At 35.9% G+C, this 22,795-nt stretch overlaps 1 long non-coding RNA gene across 1 annotated transcript in view; it reads left to right on the top strand.

The window, feature by feature from the left end:
- LOC141501180 (uncharacterized) overlaps nucleotides 1-22,396 on the top strand; it is a 64,334-nt gene extending 41,938 nt beyond the window's left edge. The window contains exons 5-6 of the long non-coding RNA XR_012472166.1: nucleotides 8,516-8,688; nucleotides 20,623-22,396. This is a non-coding gene — a long non-coding RNA (uncharacterized LOC141501180). The remainder of the gene's footprint in view (nucleotides 1-8,515; nucleotides 8,689-20,622) is intronic.
- The last annotated feature ends 399 nt before the right edge of the window (nucleotides 22,397-22,795 follow it).

The raw sequence follows: 22,795 nt of genomic DNA, 5'->3' as shown, positions 1-22,795 counted from the left end.
TGAGATGATCACATGATTTTTGAGGAAGATGTTATGGATATAATTAATTATAATAACAGTTTTCCTAATATTGAACCAACCCTGAATTCTTGGGATAAATCCTACTTGATTGTAATGCATTATCCTAGTGATAACATGTTCTAATCATTTTGCTATGGTTTTATTTAAGATATTTCCATCTATTTTCATCAGGCCTATAATTTTCTTTCTCTGTTTTAACACTTTCTTGTTTAGGTATCAGCACCATATTGATGTCATAGAAAGAGTTAGGCAAAGTTCCATCTTTCCTTATTTTCCAAAAAAGTTTATATATAATTGGAACCAATTGTTCCTTAAATGTTTGGTAGAATTTACTTGTGAATTCATCTAGGCCTGGAGATTTTTTCCTTAGGGAGTTCAATAATGCTTGTTGAAATTCTTTTCTGAGATAGGGTTATTAAAGTTTTTAATTTCCTCTTCATTTAATCTGGGCACTTTATATTTTTGTAAATATTTTTTCATTTCACTAAGATTGTCAATTTTATTGTCATAGAGTAGGAAAAATAATTCCAAATTATTACTTTAATTTCTTCTTCATTGATGGTGAGTTCACCTTTTTCATTTATGATACTAGCAATTTGCTTTTCTTCTTTTTTAAAAATAAAATTGACCAGAAGTCTATCAATTTTATTTTTTTAATAATATCAGCTCTTGGTTTTATCTATTAGTTCAGTAATTTTTTTCTTTTAACTTTATTAATTTCTCCTTCACTTTTTAAAATTTCTAATTTGGTATTTAATTGGGGATTTTTAATTTGTTCTTTCTTTAATTATTTTAGTTGTATATTTAGTTCATTGATTTCTTCTTACTCTGATTTATTCATGTAAGCATTTAAAGATATAATATATGCCCTGACAGCCACCTTGAGTATATCCCATAAGTTTCAGTATGTTGTATCATTATTTTCATTCTCTAGGATGAAATAATTAATTCTTTCTATAATGTGTTACTTGATCCACTCATTCTTTAAAATGAGGTTATTTATGGTCCAATTAGTTCTGGGTCTGTATCTCCCTGGCCCACTATTGCATATGATTAATATTGCATTATGATCTGAGAAAGATGTACTCACTATTTCTGCCTTTCTTCAATTGATCATTAGGTGTTTATGGTCATTTTTTGTGTAAGTGTCATGTATTTAAGGAAAAATAAAGTATATTCCTTTCTATCCCCTTTGAATTTCCTCCATAGGTCTATCATATCTAGGTTTTATAACAATCTATTTACTTCCTTAACTTCCCTCTTCTTTATTATTTTCTTTATTATTTCTTTATTATTATTCGATTTATCTAAATCTGGGAGTGGCAGGTTGAGATATCCCACTAGTAGAGTTTTGCTGTCTTTTTCCTTCTATAGCTCTTTCAACTTCTCCTCCAAAAATTTGGATGCTGTCCCATTGTTTGCATACATATTTAGTTTTGAACTTATTTTATTGTCTTTGGTAACTTTTAGGAGAATATAGTTTCCTTCCTTATCTCTTTTAATGCTACCCATTTTTGCAGCTGCTTTGTCTGAGATAAGGATTGCTACCCCTGCTTTTCTCACTTCAGCTGAAGCAAAATATATTTTGCTCCAACCTTTTACCTTTGCTCTATTTGTATCTCTCAGCTGCAAATGAGTTTCTTGTAAGCAGCATATTGTAGGATTCTGGTTTTTAATCCTCTCTGCTATTTGCTTATGTATTAAGGGAGAGTTCATCCCATTTACATTCAAAGTTATAATTACTAACTCTTTATTGCCCTCCATGCTATCCTCCTTCTGTTTGCATTTTCCCCCTTTTTCCATATTCCCCAGTATTTTGTTTCTTAATACCACCACCTTCAGTTTGTTTGACTTCTTAAATCACCCCCCCCTTTTCCCCCTTTCCCTTTTCCCCTTCTTCCCCTTTATTCTGTTAGTTCCCATTTTTCTCCCCCTGAAGGAACCCCCCCCACCTTTTTCACCCTTTAAGGCTTGAAAGGTAAAGATAAATTTCTTAATTTGATTAAGTGTGTCTAAATTAACTTTAAGCCAAGTCTGATGAGATGAAGATTCAGGTGGTTCTCAACTCCTCCTTTCTTCCCCTTAATTACAACAGGTCTTTTGTACCTCTTGATGTAATGAGATTTACTCCATTCAGTCTCCCTCCAACCTTGCTTCTCCTTACGGCCCTCCTTTTTAAGGAGATATTGTTTTTAAATCATTCTATCTGAGTCACAGAAAAGTTATGATTGTGCATCACTTCTGGTTATGTATTTTCTCTCTAATAGAGTTACAAAGGGGCTGCTAGGTGGAGGCATAGTGGATAAAGCACTGGCCTTGGAGTCAGGAGTACCTGGGTTCAAATCCCGTCTCAGACACTTAATAATTACCTAGGTGTGTGGCCTTGGGCAAGCCACTTAACCGCATTTGCCTTGCAAAAAACCTAAAAAAAGAGTTACAATCCTCAAGAGTTTTGAGACTCTTTCTCCCAAGTGGGTGTATATAGCCAGTTTGATCTTATTGTATGGCTGTTTATTTTTTTGTTTGTTTGTTTGTTTTTTACCTTTTCTTGTATCTCTTGAGCCTCCTGTTTGATGTCCAAATTTTATATATAGCTTTGGTCTTTTCATCATGAAATCTTGGAAGCCTCCCATTTCATTAAATGTCCTTCTTTTTCTCTGGAAGAGAGGGCTAAACTTTGCCAGGTAGTGGATTTTTGACTGCATTCCAAGCTCTCTTGGTCTTTGGAATATCTCATTCCAGACCCTTCGATCCCTTAATGTTGCTATGGCCAGGTCCTGCATAATCCTTACTGTGACTCCTTGGCATTTAATTTTTTGTCTTTCAGGCTGCTTGCAGGATTTTTTCTTTTATCTGATAGTCCTGGAATTTGGCCACAACATTCCTTGGTGTTTTCATTTTAGGATCTCTTTCTGGAGGGGATCCATGTATTCTTTCAATAACTATTTTGTCCTCAGGTTCCATATCAGGGCAATTTTCCATCACTAAATCCTGTAATATTAACTCCAGGAAGGTCAACAATTCTCAGATTCTCCAATCTTGATTGGTTTTCAACGTCAGTGGTTTTTCTGATGAGGTATTTTACATTTTTTTTTCTATTTTTTCGATCTTTTGATTATGTTTAACACAATCTTGTTGTCTCATGAAGTCGTTTTTTTCCTTCCGATTCCATTCTTTTTTTTTTTTTTTTAGAGGAGGAGAAGAAAATGATTCTCTCTTTTCCTCAATTGGGCAAATGCAAAAAGAAAATGATTCTCTAAAAACCATTTAGGCAAATAGAAGAGTCCTTCAAAAATAGAATGGACCAACTGGAAAAGGAGTTGCAAAAAATAAAGGAAGAGAAAAGCTGCTGTCCCCGGCACTGATTCTCTGCCTTTGTCTCCTGGTTCACCCAGTGATCCCTGAGACAGACCTTCTTGGTAGGTCTTCTCCTAGCTTCTCTTTCTGGGTTTTGTTGATTAAATTTCTATAAAGAGGTTTCTTTCATGTTATTTCTGAGGGGAAAGTGAGAGCACTAACACAGTGTCTGTTTTCTCTCCGCCATCTTGGCTGGAAGTCTAAAAATGATTTTTACTAGAAGAAGAGGTCCCACTAAATGCCAGAAAGAAAATCTGCTTATAAATGGGTATGGTGAGAAAAACAATTATAAAGCTAGCATGGAATCAAAGTTAGAAAGACTAATAATAACACTTTAGAAAAATCTCCTCTGCCTAATATACCCAGTGAAAGGGAGAATCAAAAACAAAAAGCTCATGAATCCAGTAAGAGGTAAGATTGCCAAAAAAATTTCAGTAGGTATAATGGGTTTATGTGTAAAAAGTTCCATCTGTAGATTTTTCATTCCAAACAGAATAACTAACAACTGAAATTTAATATGGAATAAGTCACTTGATCCTAAAAAAATCTTAATATTACAATCATCATTAGCAAAGACAAAGAATTAGATTTTAGAGCTAGAACAAACCTCCAAAGTTCATCTATTTTCCCCAAAAACTTTTCCCTGCAAGACCTCATTATCTTAACTATGCAGATGAACAGTAGATTTTCAGATCAATTACATGATCTTCCCCAGTCACACAATTAATAAACAATTGAATCCTAGAACTCATTTGATTTCTGAAGAGAAGAGTGAATGTATTAGTTGAAGTTGGCACCAAGATGGTATTTGACTTAGATATCTCTAATGATGGTACAATGGAGTGGGTATTTGACCTGTAAACAGGAAGACTTGTATTCAAAATCCTCATCTAATACTTAGTAAATCCATGAATGAACCATAAAATATTTCTGAGTCACAGTTTCCTCATCTGTAAAAATGCAGATAATACAGAGAATACCTGTCTCACTAGGTCATTGTGAGGATGTATATTGATGTTGAATATAGCACAGGGAGCCTAGAACTAGAATGAGTTAAGAGACTAAGTTCTAGTTCATCCTAACTTGCTCTTGAATTTAAGAAGTTTCTTTAACTTCTCTTGAATTTAGATATGTCTTCTATAACATTAGGAAACATTTGTAAAGCATTTTGTGAAAACAAAAAGCACTGAGATTATTTTTTTTTAATTTGTGTTGTTAAAAGGAGGAAACTGTCCTAGAAGATATATGTCATTTCAATTCAGTAAACTTCTCTATGACTGACTTACTAAAATATAGATGATTAAAAGATAATTAATTTCCCTTCTAATTCAAACTTCTGTGACTCACTAGGCTTCAGTTCTTCCCTCACTTAAAGGTCTTTCAAGATGCTTCTGAGATCAACTGAAAGATATATGACACTCAACCTTCCTCCAAATTTATGGATATATAAAACATATGTGATAAAATGATATTTTTCTAATACACATTTCAACAGTCATATGACTTTATTTAACATATATTTATTCAGAACAAAATAAGTTATAGAATTATCAAGTCTAGACGTTAATGTTAAAGGTGTTATTGATAGAAATCATGCTTTCTGATTCAAGAATCTTGAAATTTTTTTCAAGGAATTAATATTCTAAAATTCCCTAATTACATTTAAAAATTTTAACATTGGTTTCTTAAGATATTCAACCTTAAACATAGCATGTGCTATCATATTTGCATATTTGTCAAGCTGTAAAGAAACAGGAAAAAATAAGAAAACTAAAGAAAGTTTAAAAAGTGTGTTTTTTAAGCTGCATTTAGACTCCAGCAGTTCTTTCTCTTGTGGTAGAAGAGATTTTTCCTCATAAGTGTTTCAGAGTTCTCTTGAATCGTTATATTGCTGAGTACAGCTAAGTGATTCACACTGATCATTATATCATTATAACATATTGCTTGCTATTTTGTACACTGATGTGGATCTGTTCATTTCAGTTTGCATCAGTTCATGTAAATCTTTGAAAACATCTAACTTTTTATTTCTTATGGCATAATACCATTACATCCCAATCATATAAAATAATTTCCCCTATTGATGACCATTCTCTGAAATTTCAGTCCTTTTCTACAACTAAAAGAGACTTGGTATAAATAAGTCTTTTTTTTAAATTTTTGAATGTATTTAGTAATTTATTTTAATTAGTTATATGCAAAAGTTTTATATTTCACTTGTAAATCTTTGAGTTCTGAATTCTCTCCCTTCCTCCCTCTATACAAACATCGCTCATTATAAAGAAAAACAGTTCAATTTAGGTTACTGTAGTCATGTAAAACATTTCCATTATAGTAATGTTATGAAAGAAAAATAGACCAAAAACCCCTCAAAAATAAAGTTTGAAAAAATGTAAGCTTCAATCTGTATTCAGATAACATCAGTTCTATGGCAATGGATACCATTGTTCATGATAAATCCTTCATAGTTGTCTGGGATCGTTGCTGAGAATATCTGTCATTCACAGCTGATCATATTGTTGTTACTTTGCACGCATTACATTTCATTTTACATCAACTCATGTAAGTTTAGGTTTTTCTGAGAGAATCTTGCTCATCATGTCTTAACAATAGCATTTACATAGTAATCACATGTGACAATTTGTTCATCAATTCCCCAATTACCAATTCTTAGCCAGAAAAAGCTGCTATAAATATTTCTGTATAGAAAAGACATTTTCCTTTTCATTTTTATCTCTTTTGGAATATAGACCTAATAAGAGTAATGCTAGAAAACATACACATGGTTTGATTACTCTTTGGGTATAGTTCCAATTTATTCCATAAAATGATCTAATAAGTTTACAACTCCACCACCAGTATATTAATGTCTCATTTTCCCCACATCACTTTTAATATTTGTAATTTTACTTTTCTGTCCTATTAATAAATCTAATAGATGTGAGATAGTACTGAGAATTGTTCTAATTTTTCCAATCAATAGAGAGAGCATTTTTTCTTATGGTTATAATAGTTTTGATTGCATCATCTAAAACCTGTTGCCTTTTGATCTTTTTTTCAGTTGGGAAATGACTATTATTTTTATAAAAATGTAAAAAAATGGGGCTAGCAGGTGGTACAGTGGATTGAACACTGTGTAGTGGGGTCAAGAGGACCCGATTTCAAATCTAGTCTCTTGACACTTGGCACTCATCAGCTTTGTAAATCTGGACAAGTCACTTAGCCTCAGTGTTTGAAGAATGAGACCTTTATAAGAGAAACTTCAATTTTATTTTTTCAAAGAGATCTCCAGGCCAAGATGGTAGAGAAAACCAGATGCTGTTTTAAACTCTCCTGGCTTTCCCTCAGAATTGACATGAATCAAGCCCCTTAACAGATTTGAATCAACTGTCCCACAGAGCAGAAACATCTTCCAGAAAGGTTTATGGGGGAGAGGGGAGAGGGGGGAATAGTGCAGAGATCTAGCACAGAGGCAGCATGCTGAGGCCGGGGTCTAACCAAGAACCAGGGTGGTGGGAGCTGCTTTTGCCTTGTGTACAGTGGGTGAACTGGGAGAGCTCGTATGCACAGATTAGGAGGGCCCCAGTGCAGCTGCTGAGACACCCATTGTACCAGCTCAGCTAGTCTGGAAGGGCTGGGTTACAAACTCCCAGGATTTCCAGCAGAACTCCCATTCCTCTGAGAGGGTCCTGGCTTTCTTCAGTACAAACACAGAAACAGCTCCAAATGTTTTCATCTTGCCTGGGTGTGGGCTGCAAAACTTCTCCAGTGCTTAATATCCAGAGAGACCCTCAGACTTTTCTAGCCCTCATAACCTAGCCCAGTGACTGAGTTGTGTAAAGACAACCCAGAACCAGTTCCAAGCCTGGGGGTAAGCTACTGACACCCCCCCCCCCAGACAGACAATTCAAAGAAAGCTTCTGATATTCCTTACTGGTTGGTCCATTGAGTAAATCCCTGCAGTTCTTAACACCAGTGTGCAAGGCCTCTAGGGTTCTCAACTCTGAAGGACTTCAAATGCGTCCCTTCCCCAACACAAAAACTTAGGGAAAGCTATTTAGGCTAGGTCAACACAAAATCTGTTTAACATAACCTTGCAGATACTAACTCAGAAAAGAAAGACAGAAGGGAAGCTATATGTTAAGCTTGAAATGAGAATATAAAATGTCTCCAACCCAGAAAGACTTTCTTAGACAAAATAAGAAAGGAGTTTAAAAATCAAATGGAAAAATTGAGAAAGGACATGCAAGAGAAAATTTAACATCTTACAACATAAATGACAGAACAAAATAAATCTTTCAAATGCATAAAGAAAACAATTCCCTCAAAAACAATTGGAGAAATGGAAAATGATAACAACTCCTTCAAAAATAGAATTCTCAAATGGAAAAGGAGATGCAAAAGCTAATTGCAGAAAATTCTTCTCTGAAAAATAGATTGGAATTTGTGGAAACTAATGATTTCTTGAGACACCAAGAGTCTGCTAAACAAAATTAAAAAATAGAAGAAAATGTAAACTATCTCATTGAAAATAGATCCAGGTGGGCTGCTGTGGGGCAACTAGGTTGATGCAGTGGATAGAGCTTGGACCTGGAGCCAGGAGTACCTGATTTCAAATGCAGTGTTCTGCCACTTAATAATTACCTAGCCATATGGCCTTGGGCAAGTCACTTAACCTCATTGGCCTGTCAAAAAAAAACCTAAAACAAAATAGATCCAGAAGGGACAATTTAATAGGACTACTTGAAAACCTTCATCAAAAGAAAAGCCTGGACTACATACTTCAGGATATAGTTAGGGAGAGATATCTTTTCTTATTTTTATAAATTAGATTCAATTTTCTGTAAGAGATTGTTGCAACATTGTATGGCAGTACTAGTCTGAGGGAGTAAACACCTGCTTGATTATAAGAGACTGTTGATTAGCACCATTGTATGGGAATACTTGCCTGAAAGAGTAAACATCTGCTTGATTGGCTAATTAAAGAGTGGGGGGGGGGGGAACCAGGGATAAGGAGGGGGTATTTAATCACTTGTTTTCCATGAAATAAAGAGAGAGCTTGCCACCTTTGTCTCTCTATTCTTCAGTTGTTGCCTGAATAAAATGATAGGTAAGTCATAAAATATAATTTAACCAGCAGGCACCTAACATATGGCATTCAAGCATGGGGCATGAAAGCATGAAATAAGCATGTTTGGGGCCATCTGATCAGAGTCCAGGAGAAGAACCAAGCAGAACCATGCATCAAAGGACTGACACTTTGGTCAAGGAAAAAGCTTCAAAGGACTGAGACTTTGAGCTGTCATACAAGTGAGTAAAAAGTTTCTAGGCAACATTCCAGAGCCTAAGACTTTGGAGAAGCTAACAGTAATTGTTATCATGGGGCAAATATTGAGGATATTTAAAAGGGAGTGGGAGCAAGAAAGTATGGAGGAAACAGAAAGTATGGAAGAAAGGTAAATAAATAGATGTTATCAAGAAAGGTCTAGGATTAGTCCTACAGCACCATCTAGTAAAGAAAATTCAGCGTTACAAAAAGCCATTGAAAGGGCCAGAAATGAGGGTGAGAGTTTGGGAGACTTAGGAGCAGAATTTCAGTCATATCCTGTTATTGAGGAGTAAGATCCTTTTAATCCAGGAAACCTTAGGCAAAGATATGAGCCAGTAGATATAAAGGCAGTCAGAGATTTAAAGAAGCCAGTGGGGGAATATGGGGCAAGATCACCCTTTGTCCAGTTACAATTGGATACTCTTGCATCCATATTAACATGTAATGATTGGAAGCAGTTAGTTAGGGCATGTTTATCACCTGCACTATCTGTCTTTTGTATGATGAAGTTTGCAGAACAGTATAGACAGATGACTTTGAGGCATGCGCAAGATCCCAATGCCACCACATATTATGAACAATTAAGTGGCACAGGTCAATTTCACAAAAATGCAGACCAAATAGATTATGGGTTAGAAACATATGAAAGAACTTCTACCTGCGTAAAGAATTCTTTTGGACATATTCCAATACAAAATGTAAAGAAAGAACCATTTGCACTTATCTAATAAAGAAATGATGAGACTTTTGTAGATTTCCTTGCATGATTGCAGGAGGCAGTGGGAAGAACTTTAGGAGATGTAGCAGGAATAAGCATATTAATAAAACAATTAGCATGGAGTAATGCAAATGATGATTGTCTAAAAGCCTTGATTGTCTTAAAAAGGGATGCCATCATTGAGGAAATGATTCAAAGATGTGACAGAGTAGGGTCTCAGGTGTATCATTCAGAATTGATGACAGAAGCATATACTAATATGCACATAGGAAACAAAGATAAAAGGACTTGCTTTCTTTGTGGAAAACCTGGACATTTAAAGAAAGACTGTTGGAGTTCCCAAAGAGCTAAACCCAGAAAGGTCAGGGCACATCATCCTAAAATTCCATGCCCCGAGTGCAAAAAGGCAGGACACTGGGCATCAGAATGTAGACAAGGAAATTTAAATGGGGAAAGGGACCCTCTCCAAGGGGCACCTCAAAAACAATCCTGGGATATGACAGTTCAGGAGCAGCAGGGGAAGGAATGGAAAAACTAGTATGCAACTATGGCAGCAAATTGACCCATACAAAAATATTGATGGTTAAAATTGCTGGGAAATTTAGGGTACCTCCACATGCTTCTACTAAAGTGCCTACTAATCCTTTATAATTGATGGATAAGGAATGTGCAATCATTTTGACTCCAGCAAATCTGGAATATACTCACATCATACCTGTATTAAGGCACGTGAGCTAATGATGATGATAGTTACGTAAATGAGAACCAATGTATAGCTCATTTACTTGTTTTTTCAGGATCTTGGATAAATAGTAAGAAGAAGGAGCTGATAAAGGGGCCAAAACTGAGAACGAATAATGAAACCATGTTTACTACTAAAATTTCTTCAGAAAAACCTCTTTGTATTATCCAAGTAGAGTGAATTACTTTTCTAGGTTTGATTGAGACTGGGGAAGATCGTACTGTGCTCCCCATAAAGAACTGGCCACAGGCTTGGCCTAAACAAGTTGCCTCTACTAACCTAGTAGGCATTGGAGGTTGACAGGAAACAGAAATTTCTTGTCAACTCTTGAAATGGAGAAAAGAAGATAAAGCAGGGACTGTCAATCATTTCATAATGAAGGAATCCCTATAATTTTATGGGGAAGAGAGATATTGAGTCAATTAGGGGAAAAATTAGCATGGATATTATGATTGGGGCTGCTGTTGAGTTGGAAAGGATTAATATACCATTTGTTAAATTAGAATGGATGAATTTGCAACCTATATGGGTAGAAAAGTGACCCCTTACAGAAGAAACAATTTTAGCTTTAAAAGATATAGTTAAGGAACAATTATAACAAGGGCATGTGGAAAAGAGTCAGAGTCCTTGGAATTCCCCTGTGTTTGTTATAAAAAAAAAAGAAATTAGGGAAATGGAGGTTGTTAACAGATTTACAAAAAATCAATGAGGCTATGAAAGACATGGTTGCTTTAGAACCCGGGATTACCTTACATTCCATTATGGATGGAAATTATAGACGACAGTATTAAGCACTTGGAAGAATGGCAGATTTTGGTGAATATGCCAGTAACATCTAAATCACCATTAATGCTTAGCAAGTTTTACTCTTCATGGCCTTGGATTGTGGAGCGGATAATGAAAAAGGTGCCTGTAGGCAGTATTATCTTTACAGATGCAACAAAAAATAGCAGAGCTTCCCTTTATATTCCAGATAGAAATAAAATGGATATATTTATTATTCTATTTCAATCTACCCAGAAAAATGAACTTTATGCAGTAAAACAAGCTGTGACAATTAATGAACCCAACAGTATTATTGCAGATAGTAGGTATGTTTGGGATGTTCTACAGCATTTAGAAACTTCCTGAATCCAGGACACCAATAACCAATTATTTTGGGAATTACAACTTTTTTCTTAGAAGATGCACTTGTCCTCTATTCTGCATGTACATTAGATTTCATACTGATGCTCCAGCTCCTATAGCTAAAGGAAATGCTATCGGTGATGCTATATTAACCTTTCCTATTTTTGAAGCTATGATGAAGGCTCAGGGTAAATTACATATGTCAGCGCTATCATTACAAGGTTTGTATGGGATTACCCAAGAACAAACTAGAAAAATTGTGCTACATTGTACTCATTGTGTGCCATTTCTCCCCAAAACATCAAGGGATTCTGTGAATCCAAAGGGGATGGGTCAGAATTCATTTCCCTCCTGAGTCTTGTCTATATATGCTCCTTCTAATTGCCTCTTATTATAAATGAGAAGGTTACTATGAGTTATCAGTATCTTCTTCACATACAGGAATACAGGAATACATGTAGTTCAGCATCACTAAATTTGTCATAATTAGCCCTTCCCATCTACTCTCTCTATGCTTCACCTGAGTCCTGTACTTGAAGATCAAAATTTCTATTCAACTCTGGTCATTTCAACAGGAAAGTTTGGAAGTCCCCTGTTTTATTTTCCCTGAAAGAAGATCTTCAGTTTTGCTGGGTAGTTGATTTTCAGTTATAAGTTCTTTTGCCTTCTGGAATATCATATTCCAAACCATAAAATATTTTGTTGCTAAAACATGTGTAATCCTGACTGTTGTGTCACAGTGTAATAATTAAAGATTTTCTTCATCGAGTTTTTGTACATCTTTTTCCATTTGGCCAATTCTACTTTTTTTAATGTGTTCTCTTCATTGGATTTTTGTGCCTATTTTTGTCTTTTGTCTTATTATTTTTTTAAGGTTTCCTTAGTATTTTTGTGTGTCTCTTAGCAAGCTATTAACTTTTTCATGATATTCTTGCATTATACATCCCTTTCCGCAATTTTTCCCCTACTTCTCTTATTTTATTTTTAAAATCTTTCTTGAACTCTTCAAGGCTATGAGGTCAATTCATATTTTCTTTGAGGCAGTGGATGTAGCAATTTGACATTTAGATTAATATTAAATTTGAGCTCTGCTCCCAGAGTAAAGGACACTGTTCCAACACTAAAGTTTTTTTATTCATCTCTTTTCAGAGCTAGCTTTGGGGGTTCTTTCATTATGTATGATGGGAGTGGACAGGTCTATGTTCTGGCCTGTGAGTGAGCACACACTATTTTCACCATGGAACTGTGACCAGGACCCCTATTCCCTTGCAGGTTCAAGTTCTAGTGTTCTAACACTGTTCAGTTCTAAGACTGGGACCTAGGTTTGGGATCTGGATTTGAGTTATGAGTAATGCAATAGTATTCCTATGCAATGCCAGCGAAGGGAATTCTGTAATTTTCTGACAAGTTTTCCGATGTCCTCATCAGATATGGGATAATATATCTAGAAGCAGCTTCTGGCTGCTAAAGAGTTAGTCACCTCCAAAACTTGCAGCTTGATTTCTTGTGATGTAGTTTGCACTGGCCCTGGAATACATTGGTATATACTCCTTTCTCAACTAGATGGACCTGACCTTTTCTGATGAATTCTAAGCTATATTGTGTCAGCAAATTGTTTTGTTTCCTCCCAAACTTTTGTGGATTCTGCCTCTCCAGCATATGTTTAGAGAAATTATTTGGTGTTTATTTGAGAAGACCTTGGGAATGCAAGTTCCTACCATTTTTATCTGCCAACTTGGCTCTGCTCCCTCCCCACTCCCAAATTCAAGATTCTTATAAATTTTTAGAGTAGTTGAATTGTTTGTTTCTTGCTGTTTGTAGTATTTTCTCTTTGTCTTGGGAGTTCTGGGATTTGAATATAATATTTCTGGGAACTTTTGGGGGAAATCTTTTGTCAGGAGATGAATAGTGGATTTGTTCAATTTCTATTTTAACCTCTGTTTATAGGATTCCAAGGATAATTTTCCTTTATTATTTCTTGAAAAATGAAGACTATGCTCTTGTTCCTGGTCATGATTTTCATGTAGCTCAATAATCTTTTAATTATCTCTCCTGGATCAGTTTTCCAGGTCAGTTGTTTTTCCAATGAGATATTTCACATTTTCTTCTATTTTTTCATTATTTAGATTTTGTTCTATTGTTTGGCCAATCTGAGAGGTGTGAGGTGGTACCTCAGAGAAGCTTTAATTTGCATTTCTCTAATAATTAATGATTTAGAGCATTTTTTCATATGGCTATAGATTACTTTGATCCCCTCATCTGTTAGTTGCCTTTGCATATCCTTTGACCATTTGTTATTTGGGTAGTGGCTTTTTGTTTTAAAAATACGACTCAGTTCTCTGTATATTTTAGAAATGAGTTCTTTATTAGAATCATTAGTTGTAAAGATTGTTTCCCAATTTACTGCATTTCTTTTGATCTTGGTTACATTTGTTTTATCTGTGCAAAAACTTTGTAATATAATGTAATCGAAATCATCTAATTGGATTTTGGTGATGTTCTACAACTCTTCCTTAGTCATAAACTGCTCTCCTTTCCATAGATCTGACAGGTAGACTAGTCCTTGATCTTCTAATTTGCTTATAGTATTGTTTTTTTATGTCTATGTCCTGTAACCATTTGGATCTTATCTTGGTAAAGGGTGTGAGGTGTTGGTCTAATCAAAGTTTCTTCCATACTAACTTCCAATTTTCCCAGCAATTTTTATCAAAGAGGGAGTTTTTATCCCAATGGCCAGACTCTTTGGGTTTATCAAAAAGCAGCTTACTATAATCATCTCCTGCCTTTACACCTTCCACTTTACACTCTTCCACTGGTCCACCACTTTATTTCTTAGCCAATATGAAACAGTTTTGATGACTGATGCTTTATAATATAATTTTAGATTGGGTAGGGCTAAGCCACCTTCTTTTTCACTTTTTTTATTAAGCTCCTGTCAATTCTTGACTTTTTATTTCTCCATATGAATTTACTTACAATTTTTTCTAACTCATTAAAGTAATTTTTTGAAATTTTGATTGGTAGGGCACTAAACAGATAGTTTATTTTTGGTAGAATTGTCATTTTTATTATATTAGCTCTACCTATCCATGAGCAGTTGATATTTGCCCAGTTATTTAAATCTAATTTAATTTGTGTGAGTAGTGTTTTATAATTGTTTTCAAAAAGATTGTGAGTCTGTCTTGGCAAATAAGACTCCCAAATATTTTATTGAACCAATCCTGCTTTCCTGGAATAAATCCTACTTGATCATAATGTATTATCCTAGTGATGACTTGTTGTAATTGTTTTGCTAAGATTTTATTTAGGATTTTTGCATCTATATTCATAAGGGAGATAGGTCTATAATTTTCTTTCTCTGTTTTAACTCTTCCTAGTTTAGGTCACAGTTCCATATTGGTTTCGTAGAAAGAGTTAGGCAGAGTTCCATCTTTCCCTATTTTTCCAAAGAATTTATATAGGATTGGAACCAATTGTTCCTTAAATGTTTAGTAGAATTCACTAGTGAATCCATCAGGCCCTGGAGATTTTTTTTAGGGAGTTCAGTAATGGCTTGCTGAATTTCTTTTTCTGAGATAGGGTTGTTTAGGTATTTAACCTCTTTTTCATTTAACCTGGGCAACTTATATTTTTGTAAATATTCATCCATTTCACTTAGATTATCAAATTTATTGGCATAGAGTTGGGAAAATAGTTTTGAATTATTACTTTAATTTCCTCCTCATTGTTGGGGAGTTCACCTTTTTCATTTATGATACTAGCAAATTGGTTTTCTTCTTTCCTTTTTTAATCAAATTGACCAGAGGTTTATCAGTTTTATTGGTTTTTTCATAATACCAACATTTGGTTTTATTTATTAATTCAATAGTTTTTTTGCTTTCAAATTTATTAATTTCTCCTTTTATTTTTAGAATTTCTAATTTGGTACTTAATTGGTGATTTTTGATTTGTTCTTTCTCTAATTTTTTTTAGTTGCATGTTTAGTTCATTGATTTCCTCTTTCTCCAATTTATTCATATAATCATTTAGAGCTATAATATATCCCCTGAGAGTTGCTTTGAATGAATCTCATAGGTTTTGGTCTGTTGTTTCATCATTTTCATTATCTAGGATAAAATGGTTAATTCTTTCTATAATTTGTTTTTTGGTCCACTCATTTTTTAAAATGAGGTTATTCAATTCCCAGTTTGTGCTGGGTCTATATCTCCTTGGCTGCCCTGTATTGCATATAACTTTTATTGCATTGTGATCTGAGAAAGATGTATTCACTATTTCTGCCTTTCTGCAGTTGATCATTAGGTTTTTTTGTCCTATTACATGGTCAATTTTTGTATAAGTTCCATGTACTGCAGAGAAAAAGGTATATTCCTTTCTATCTCCATTCAATTTCCTTCATAAGTCTACCATATCTAATTTTTCTAACAAACTATTTACCTCCCTAATTTCTTGTTTGTTTTTATGATTCGATTTATCTAGATCTGATAGCAGGAGGTTGAGGTCTCAGTTTTGCTGTTTATGTCTTCCTGTAATTCTTTCAGCTTCTCCTCTAAGAATTTGGGTGCTGTCCCACTGGGTGCATATATATTCAATATTGAAATGACTTTATTGTCTATGGTACCTTTTAGGAGGATAAAGTTTCCTTCCTTATCTCTTTTAATGCTGTCTATGTTTGCTGCTGCTTTGTCTGAGATAAGGATTGCTACTCCTGCTTTTTTTACATCAGCTGAAGCAAAATATATTTTGCTCCAACCTTTTACCTTTACTCTATATGTATCTCTCTGCTTCAAATGAGTTTCTTGTAAGCAGAATATTGTAGGATTCTGGGTTTTAATCCACTCTGCTCTTTGCTTATATTTTAAGGGAGAGTTCATCCCATTCACATTGAAGGTTATGATTACTAATTCTTTATTGCCCTCTGTGCTATCTTCCCTCTGTTTGTATTTTCCCCCCTTTCCCCTCCTTTTATCCATATTCCCCAGTCTTTTGTTTCTGAAAATCACCCCCTTCAGTGTTTTTGCCGTCCTATATCACACCCTCCCCTTTCTTTCCCCTTTCCCCTTCCCTTCATTTTGTTATTTCCCCTTATTTCCCCCCACTCCCCTTCCCTTTCTCCGTCCCCCCTCCCCTTTTCCCCTTTTAATACTTGAAAAGTTAGATGTTTTATAAGTTAACTGAGTATGTGTAGGTTGATTTTTAAGCCAAATCTGATGAGAAGAAGATTCAGGTGTTTCTCCTCTGCTCCCTTCTTCCCCACTATTACCATCGGTTTTTTGCACCTTTTAGTGTAATGAGATTTACCCGATTCAATCCCCTCCCTCCTCCCATCTTTCCTGTCCCTCTTTTTAGGGCGGTAGTGTTTTTTTTTTAGATCCTTCTGTCTAAGTCATAGAAAATTCTGAGTGTCTGTCCCTTGTAGTTTGTATATTCTGTCGAACAGAGTCAAAATTCCTGAGAGTTATTAGAGTCTTTCTCCCAACTAGCATGAAAGGCAGTTACCTCCCATTGGATAGTAGTCTCATGGATAGGTCATGAATGTCCATCATTTCTGGCTAGGTGTATTCTCTCTATTAGAGTTACATTTCTCAATGTTTATAAGAATCTTTTTTTTTTACACCCATGCTGGGGTTTAGCCAATTTCAACTTACTGGATTGCATTTTTTTTCTTTTACGGCCCGCCCCACATTTTTTTACCTTTTCATGTGTCTCTTGAACCTCTTGTCTGATGTCCAAATTTTCTGATTAGCTCTGGTCTTTTCATCAGAAACTTTGGAATTCTTCCATTTCCTTAAATGTCCATCTTTTTCCCTGGAAGAGAAGGCTCAGCTTTGCAGGAAAGTAGATTCTTGGCTGCATTCCAAGCTCCCATGCTCTTCGAAATATCTCGTTCCAGGCCCTTCAATCCCTTAAAGTTGATACAGCCAGGTCCTGCGTGATCCTTACTGTGGCTCCTTGTTATTTAAATTGTTTCTTTCTGGATGCTTGCAGGGTTTTCTCTTTTATCTGATAGTTCTGCAGTTTGGCCACAACATTCCTTGGTGTTTTCATTTTAGGATCTTTTTCTGGTAGGGATCGATGTACTCTTTCAATAACTACTTTGCCCTCTGATTCCATGATATCAGGGCAGTTTTCCATCACTAGATCCTGCAATATTAAGTCCAGGCTTTTTTTCTCTTCAATGTTTTTAGGAAGTCCTATAATTTTCAGGTTGCCCCTCCTTGATCTATTCTCGAGGTCACTGGTTTTGTTTATGAGGTATTTTACATTTGCTTCTATTCTTTCTATTTTCTTTTTATTTTGTTTGACTCTTGCTATCTCATGGAGTCATTAGTTTCTGTAGACTTCATTATTTTTGGGGGGGGGAGGGAGTTTTCTTCATTAACGTTTTGCAACTCCTTTTCCAATTGGTCAATTCTACTTTTGAAAGAGCTTTCCATTTGACCAGTTGAGGTTTTGAGAGAATTAATTTCTTTTTGCATTTGCTTGTTTGAGGATCTGAGAGAATTATTCTCATTTTATAATTGTCCAGTTGATGATCTGAGAGATTTCTTCTCCTTTTGTGTTTGTCCAATTGTACTTTCGAAGGTATTGATTGTCTCCCCCAAATTTTTAAACTCCTTCCTTATTTCTTCAAGGAAGTCTTTCTCTGCTGGAGACCAGATTGTATTCTCCTCAGAGGTTCCAGGTCACTCTGAGTTAGGGGTCTTTCCCTGCCAGGAATTTTTCTATGGATCCGCATTTCCACTGACCCTTCTTCATTATGCTAAGACCTTGAGTTGGGGGGGGGGGGGCTGGTTCACCTGGGCTTGAGATCGCTGAAGGCTTTACTGAGAGCAGTTTCTCTGGCTGGCCAGTAGGAGGTTGTACTCTTTGGCATGTCTGTGACCTTGGTTGGGAGGCCTTCTCCCTTTGCCCAAAGGTGGGAATTGGAACTATCGAATTCTTTTGCCTTCAATCAATGGTGGACTTTACCCTGGCCTGAGGTCATTCCTCAGCTGGGCTTGTTCTTTTGCTCACACACCTGGGCCTGAGGCAGAAGTAATTTCCCTTTGTTTGAGGAGAAGCCTCTGTGCAATGGAGATGTGCCCTCAGAGTTTCTCAGACCTGAGAAGCCTAGGGATGGTATCTTCTGTTCTCCTGTACCAGAATACTTCTCCCAGCCTATTCCCGGAGCTCCAGGGGGGACAGCACCAACACCAGCGCCTCTGCTTCCCCATGGACCCAAGCCCTTTCGTCCAGTCCCACTGCTGATCCCTCAGGTCCACTCTCGGACCCTCAGACTCCCGGTTCCAATTCACCTGTTAATCTGGCTGATCTGGGGCAGATCCGCCCTTAGAGCCCAGACTCACCCGCTAGTCCAAGGCTGCTGCGGGAGACAAATCCTGAGGTAGCTATTCTTCTGGCTTTTCTTTCTGGGTTTTCTGGATCGGAATTCTTTTAAGAGGTTTGTTTCATGTGATAGATGGGGAAGAGATCAGGAGACTTTAGAACTGTGCCTATCTTCTCTCTGCCATCTTGGCTGGAAGTCCATCTGACTTATTTTTAAGGCATTCTTCTCATTGACCTTTTGGACTGCTTTTTTATTTGATATAAACTGGTTTTTAACATGTTATTGTTGTTGGTTTTTCCTATCTCATTCAGCAGGCTGCTAACTTGGTTTTCATGATTTTCCCACATTACTCTCATTTCTCTTCACAACTTTTCCTCCACTTCCCTTACTTGCTTTTCAAAGTCTTTCTTGAGCTCATTCATAGCCTGAGACTTAATTCCAATTTTTCCTTGGAAGCTTTGGATACAGAAACCATGTCATTGCCATCTTCTGAGTTCGTATTTTGATCATAGGAACTGAAGTAATTTTGTAGGGTCAGATTCATTTTTTCTGTTGTTTGCTCATTTCCTCAGCCTATGACCTGATTTACTGCACTTCCAAAGCTTTTGGCAGGTTTTCATTCGTCCCCAGGGACTTCAATTCCTCTATTATTTTCTGAGACACTTTGACTGCTCTCCTGGACTGTGCTGTGGTCTGTGGATGGCTGTAAGCATTCCCCTTTGCCCTGAAGCTGTGGGGTATATCTCTGCTCTGCTATGGTAATTTGGCGGGTCAAGATTGTGGCCTGGATATGAGTATGGGAAAAGCAGCAGGGCCCTGCCGTAGGGACAGTAGAAAGATCTCTGCAGTTTCTTCCTACCGCCTTACCATATGTGATCTGCCCAGGCTGTTCCTAGAAGGCTGGAATTGGTGTGCTCTGGCAAGGTACAGCTGTGACCCAGGCTGCACTATAACTTTGTATGACCCTGGTCCTAGTGGAACAGACTTTTCCCAAAGATCCATCAGGTCATCTTGAACTAGAAAATTGCTTCACTCAATCTCTCTGTGGGTTCTTCCCCTTTAAAATTTGATCAGGATTAGCATTTTATGGCATTTGGAGACTTTTAGGGAAGAGCTTCTGGAAGTTCCTGCCTTCACACTGCCTTCTTACCTCTATCCCTATTATTATTTTTGTTGCTGTTATTGATATTATTACTTCTACAGTAATGGAAAATAAGATCCCAAAGGGTTTTGTCTTATCAGAGTGTAATAATTTCTATTTTTTAGCAAACTCTTAGTATATTGCTTATTAAACATATAGTTTTAGTCAAATTTAGTCAAAATTTTATGTAAATTAATTTAGCAGTGGTAGATAAAGTGAACTTTCAGAGGACAAGGATTCAAATCCCACCTTTACTGCTCATTATTTATATGACCTTGGTAAAGCATCACTTGACATTTTGGTGCCTCATTTTCCTCTAAATATATAATCAAGGGAGCTGACTGGAGGGCTTTACAGCTTTAATTCTTTGAAATTCTATACCTAGTTGGCTGGGAGAATGGTAGTACCATAAGCAGAAACTCTGTAAGGAGTATTTACATCGAAGGGGGAGTAGTATTGATGTTTGATTATGCTTAAGGTGACAGGAATATATCAAGGTGGAGATGCAGAAGAAAGATTTCTTCAATTTTAAAACTAAAAGGAATCTCAGAGACCATCTGCTCAAGCTTTTCATTTTACAAGCAGGAAAATCAAAATCTAAAAAGATGAAGTGATTTTTTTCCAAGTCACTTATCTAGCAATTAGATATACTGGTAGCTTAGACAAAAGCAAAGTATTGGTTTGTGGATTCAAAAACCTGAATTTGAATTCTCAGTTTGCCAATGATCCATTTTATGACTTTGGGCCACATTGTAGGGTTTCCCATTTGTAAAATAAAATTTTTGAATTAATTTCCTTAGTGTCTTCCAAATCCAGGTACTTCACACTCTTATGTACCATCATTATTACTTTTTTTTAGACAACAAGAATCTGTTAAACAAAAGCAAAAAAAAAGAAAAGAAAATGTAAAATACTGCTGGCTAAAAGATTGATCAAGGGAATAGATCCAGGAGAGACAAATTACGAATCAGTGGGCTTCTGAGAACACTGAGGATAAAATAAAGTCTGCATCAATATTTCAGGATTTAGTGAAGGAAAATTACCCTGATAGCATGGTACCAGAGGGGAAAATAGTTATTAAAAGATGATACTGATACCTCTGGTGGAGCCTAGATGGCAATGTGAAGCTAACCTGCTCTCAGGGCTTTTCCCTACCAAAGATAAATGAATCCCCTACTTTGACATGCAAACTGCAGATCACACAAAGAAAAAGATAAAATTCAAAGAAGTTTTCAGCTATAGACATCACAGAGGATCTTCACTGAAGGTCTGTTTCCTTGGGGGAAAAGTGGAAGGGAAAGCCAAGAAGAGGACTTTTAGCCACAGTCCAATCCAGATCCTGACAGCTTAACAACAGAGCTCCCAGCAACTAGACAGTAAGCCAGCAGGAAGGACTCCAGGCCCAAACAAAGTCTGAATCCTGAGAATACTGGGGTAAAATACAAGCCATATTAAGTCAGAATTTGGAGACAAAGGAGGAACAAAAACCCTCTGCAATGGCAAGGCCTGGATTACATAGGTAACATCTTGGATCTTGGCCAACGGCAAGCCAGGGATCAGACCCCAGCTTCAGTTTAAAAAAGCTTCAATCTATACTCCTTGTAATCCAGGAGCAGAGCTAAAATACCAAAGATGAACAAAAAAAACCTAAAAGACCACTCACTATAGAAAACTACTTTTCAGACAAAGATGACAGCAATGTGATATCTGAAGAAGAAAGCAGTGAAAAATCAGTCATAAGGGAAATGGCAAAAGAGTCTATAAATTGGACTCAAATACAAAAGCTCATTAACGAGCTTAAAAAGTATTTAAAAACCAACAGAAGGGAGGAAGAAGAAAATAGAAAAAAAAGAAATGAAAGTCATGGAGGAAAATTTTGAAAAATTGACCAAAGAAATCATCTCCCTTAAAAGTAAATTAATCAACTGGAAAAGGAAATATAGAAGCTATTTGAAGAAAATAAAATCCTAAAAATTTAGAATTTAACAAATAGAAACAAATGAATCTACAAGACTATAAGATTCCATCAAACTAAATAAAAAGTTTGAAAAAAAATGAAGAAAATGTAAAGTACCTTTGAGAGAAAATGAATGATCTGAAAAAAAGAAACGGAAAAGACAATCTATGAATCAGACTACCAGAAAGCATGGATAAAGAAAAGAACCTGGAAAACATCATGCAGGAAATTATAATGGAAAACTGTCCAATTCTACTACAACAAGGCAACAATGAAGTGATTGAAAGAATCCACAGAGTACCTCCAGAAAGAGACCCCCAGGATAAAAACCCCAAGGCTATAATAGCAAAATTTGATAACTCTCAAATAAAGGAGAGAATATTGCAAACAGTAAAAAGAAAACAATTCAAATATAAAGGAAACAGAATAAGACTCACATGGTTACCTACCAGCCTCAACACTGAAGGACGGGAAGACTTAGAATAGAGTATTTTGAAGAGGAAAAGACCTGGGATTCTAACCCAGAATGTTCTACCCTGCAAAATTCAGCAAATAATGTCAAGGAAAAAATGAATCTTCAAAGAAATAGAGGACTTCCAGAATTTTCTGACCAAAAGATCAGAACTGAACAGAGAATTCAGTCACCAAATAGTCACCTCAAGAGTTGCATGTAAATGAAAAGGGGAAGGAAAAATTAAAACAAAAGAAAATAAATGTTGGTCAAATCTATCAAATTGTATAAACTCTAAAAGGGACAATATACTACTTCTAATTATTTAGAACTTTACTTGTCTTAGGATAATTAGAGGGTAGAATACAATTGAAGAGAATGAACCTAAAGGATATGGGTATAATTGGGTTTCATCTCTTAATTGAAGAGGTTCAAGATGATATCATGTGTGAAACAAAAAACTCTGAAGAAAAGCAGGGGTGTTAACTTTAAACTTAAGTGTCTCATTACACTTTGACTCAACTTAAAACACATGGGTCTTAGCACTTTGTCTAGTGAGGGCATCATAAACTCTGTGGTGCTGAGTCAGTGTCTCTTTAACTTACAATCATTTGTAAAGTTTGC

The sequence above is a fragment of the Macrotis lagotis genome, chromosome X (assembly GCF_037893015.1).
Source record: "Macrotis lagotis isolate mMagLag1 chromosome X, bilby.v1.9.chrom.fasta, whole genome shotgun sequence".
Classification (NCBI taxonomy): domain Eukaryota; kingdom Metazoa; phylum Chordata; class Mammalia; order Peramelemorphia; family Peramelidae; genus Macrotis; species Macrotis lagotis.
This window is presented reverse-complemented; position numbering and strand designations above follow the sequence as displayed.